Source organism: Procambarus clarkii, chromosome 43 (genome assembly GCF_040958095.1).
Source record: "Procambarus clarkii isolate CNS0578487 chromosome 43, FALCON_Pclarkii_2.0, whole genome shotgun sequence".
Classification (NCBI taxonomy): Eukaryota; Metazoa; Arthropoda; class Malacostraca; order Decapoda; family Cambaridae; genus Procambarus; species Procambarus clarkii.
Genome location: NC_091192.1, coordinates 23,204,242 through 23,208,531, shown reverse-complemented (window position 1 = coordinate 23,208,531; position 4,290 = coordinate 23,204,242).

The window sequence follows — 4,290 nt, the reverse complement described above, 5'->3', positions numbered from 1 at the left end:
ATATGGAATACTTACAAAGATTTGTAAAATAATTAATTATTAAATCATTAATTATTTGACAAATCCTTATGTCCGTAAGTATTTCATATACATCAAATCAAATATATATTTAGGTAAAAGTACATACATACAAAATGAGTTACAAACATAATGTTGGATTTATAGCTAGAGCTAGTACATACATTGTCTAAAAGCCACTAATACGCACAGCGTTTCGATCAATACATTTTTTTTATAACTTGAACACTGAAGAAATTCTCAACAATAAAAATGAAGATGACAAAAGCCTCACACTGTGATGCCATCTCTTTCAAAACAAAAAATTACAGATTGGAAAAATGTTTATACATTTATTTTTATTTGTTTTATTTATTTATTTATATATACAGAGTTCTTACATTCTTGTACAACCACTATCACGCATAACGTTTCGGGCAGGTCCTTAATCCTAATGTTCCTCAGAATACGACCCGCCAAATCGGTTAACAACCCATTTTACTGTTGGGTAAACAGAGGATACAATTAAGGATTGGTGCCCAGTCAGTCTTCCCCGGCCCAGGCTAAAGTCCTTGCGAAGCGCCCGGTGAGTACTTTACCACTGCGCCACGGGAACTATTATTAATTTATTACATTATTCCAAAATGTTGGTCATCATTCAAGGATTATGATAATAAGTCTACTGTCTATGAAACTGTGTAACAGGATAAATGGTTAGATGCATATTTATGGCAACCCGCTCTCGCACAAGACAGCACATATATGACTTATTGTTTATAGTCACTATTTTTCTTATAAATAAGTAAATATGTGACATAAAAAATCCTTATCCTGGTCCCTTCCAAGTGCTATATGATACTATTATTATATACTCGTAATATCTTGCACTTTCTCTTTGATAATTTCCTACCTCCATCTTGTACACTGCACCCTTTCATAAGGAATAGTATCATGTTTTATGACAATCTAGGAAGATCCAGTTTACCAACCCTTCGACTTTCCCGTCGTATTTGATCACAGAACTAAAAATTTGTCAAATATGAATTTCCCCCCTTTATTTAATCCCCCTCCCAAAAAAAATGCTCTTAAAAAAGATAATTATTTAATGGTAAGTATAATTAATGTATAATGTTTAATTGCAAATACATAGCTATTGAAATGGAATAATCCCTATGACTAGTTGATATTATAATTATAAGGCGTGCAGAATAGAGGTAATTGTTAATGTAATAATCTCCGTTGAAGTCTGATAAAGACCTTCTGTGCCCTCGGTAATCCTTTTCACGCTCACAAGATGAGTATGGGGAAGGGGGGTAGAAATAGCCTAAGCTACTCTATCCCTTTGAGATGTATTTCTTTCTTATCTCAATAAACATACTTGAACTTGAGTATGGGGCGCACAATAACTATATATATATATATATATATATATATATATATATATATATATATATATATATATATATATGTCGTACCTAGTAGCCAGAACGCACTTCTCAGCCTACTATGCAAGGCCCGATTTGCCTAATAAGCCAAGTTTTCCTGAATTAATATATTTCCTCTAATTTTTTCCTTATGAAATGATAAATCTACCCATTTCATTTTGTATGAGGTCATTTTTTTTTATTGGAATTAAAATTAACGTAGATATATGACCGAACCTAACCAACCCTACCTAACCTAACCTAACCTATCTTTATAGGTTAGGTTCGGTTAGGTAGCAGAAAAAGTTAGGTTAGGTTAGGTTAGGTAGGTTAGGTAGTCGAAAAAAACATTAATTCATGAAAACTTGGCTTATTAGGCAAATCGGGCCTTGCATAGTAGGCTGAGAAGTGCGTTCTGGCTACTAGGTACGACATATATATATATATATATATATGTCGTACCTAATAGCCAGAACGCACTTCTCAGCCTACTATTCAAGGCCCGATTTGCCTAATAAGCCAAGTTTTCATGAATTAATGTTTTTTCGTCTACCTAACCTACCTAACCTAACCTAACCTAGCTTTTTTTGGCTACCTAACCTAACCTTACCTATAAATATAGGTTAGGTTAGGTTAGGTAGGGTTGGTTAGGTTCGGTCATATATCTACGTTAATTTTAACTCCAATAAAAAAAAATTGACCTCATACATAGAGAAAAGGGTTGCTTTATCATTTCATAAGAAAAAAATTAGAGAAAATATATTAATTCAGTAAAACTTGGCTTATTAGGCAAATCGGGCCTTGCATAGTAGGCTGAGAAGTGAGTTCTGGCTACTAGGTACGACATATATATATATATATATATATATATATATATATAATATATATGTCGTACCTAGTAGCCAGAACGCACTTCTCGGCCTACTATGCAAGGCCCGATTTGCCTAATAGGCCGAGTGATTTTCTTTATTTTTAATAAATTGTTTCCAAATAGTTTATTTGAATTATTATTATTATATTATATTAATAACATAAATTATTGACTTAATTATGCTAGTTTAGGTTAGGTTAAGATAGGTTAGGTTAGGTTAGGTTAGGTAGGGTTGGTTAGGTTCGGTCATATATCTACGTGTGGAAAGACTGCAGTGTGGAAACCTCCGCTCTTTTCCATGACTGTTACATCTAGAAAGGGCAGCTTCCCATCCTTCTCCATCTCGTAAGTGAAACGCGACACAGAATTCCACTCAAATGCCTCCTTCAGCTCCTGCAGATGTCTAACATCAGGTACCTGTGTAAAAATGTCGTCAACATACCTGCAGTATGTGGCCGGTTTCAAGTTCATGTCGACATGAACTTGAAATGCTCTACAAAAAAGCTCTTAAAAAATTTCTTAAAAAGCTCTACAAAAAAGCTCTTATAAATTTTCTGAATTTATAAATTTTTCAATTTGTTTACTTATGAAATGATAAAGCTGTTCATTTCATTATGTACAAGTTCAGTTTTTTTTCACTTGAGTTACAACTAACGTAGATTTCAGGTAAATTCAAATTATCAAATTAAATTTTTTATTCAGGTAAAAGTACATACATTGATGAAGAGTTACAAACATAATGTTGGATTTATAAATCTAGTACATACAATACCTAAAGTCACTAATACGCATAGTGTTTCGGGCAAGGTGAGATGGGGGAAAAAAAAGACACTTAGACTGAAAATTAATAGTAAATGAGATTAAAGTATAAATTGTGTTAAAAAAAAGGAATAAAAAAACAGGGGGGGGGACATGACAGAAATCAGCAATTGTACAAGTTGGTCAACAAACAGCATTGTTTAAAATAGCAAGACATGGGTTGACATTTAGGGGGTAAGGTAAGATACATGGAGTTAATTAGGAAGTGCTTCGTTTTACTCTTAAACTGGTTGAAAGAGGTACAGCCTTTGACATGCAGGCGATGAGTCACAATTATAACGTAGCTAAAGTATGTTGGCCAGACCACACACTAGAAGGTGAAGGGACAACGACGTTTCGGTCCGTCCTGGACCATTCTCAAGTCGACAGACCGAAACGTCGTCGTCCCTTCACCTTCTAGTGTGTGTGGTCTGGTCAACAGCCTTTGACATGATTGGGAAGGTCATTCCACATTCTGGGTCCCTTGATTTGTAGAGCATTTCTAGTGTGATTAAGTCGCACTCTTGGAATATCAAATAGGTATTTGTTTCTGGTGTGGTGCCCATGGGTTCTGTTACAACCGTCTAAGAAGCTTTTAAGGTCAGGATTGACATTACAGTTCAGATTTTTAAATATATAGAGTACACATGAGAGAATGTCCAGTGACTTAATATCTAACATATTCAAAGATTTGAGTAAGGGTACCGAGTGATGTCTGGGGCCAGAGTTAGATATTGTTCTAATAAAAGCTTTGTGTTGGGTAATTAGAGGACGTAAATGATCTTGGGTAGTAGAACCCCAAGCACAAATACCATAATTGGGATAAGGATAGATGAGAGAGTAATAGAGCGTCACCAGGGCAGGGCGAGGTACATAATATCTGATCTTAGAATGCTGGCAGTTGTAGAAACTTTTTTTGCTATATTTAGAATATGTCCCTGGAAATTCAGCTTGTTATCGATGAGAACACCAAGGAATTTGCCATCTACTTTGTTACTGATCTGAATATTGTTTATTCTTAGATTAATTTCACTTGAGGATTTATTACCAAATAAAATATAGAAAGTTTTGTCAATATTAAGGGTGAGTTTATTAGCAGTTAGCTAAAGATGGACTTCATTTTAAGTTCAGCGTTCACTGTGACATTTAGGGCAAGAGGGTCAGGACTGGACAAAATGAAAGTTGTGTCATCAGCAAATG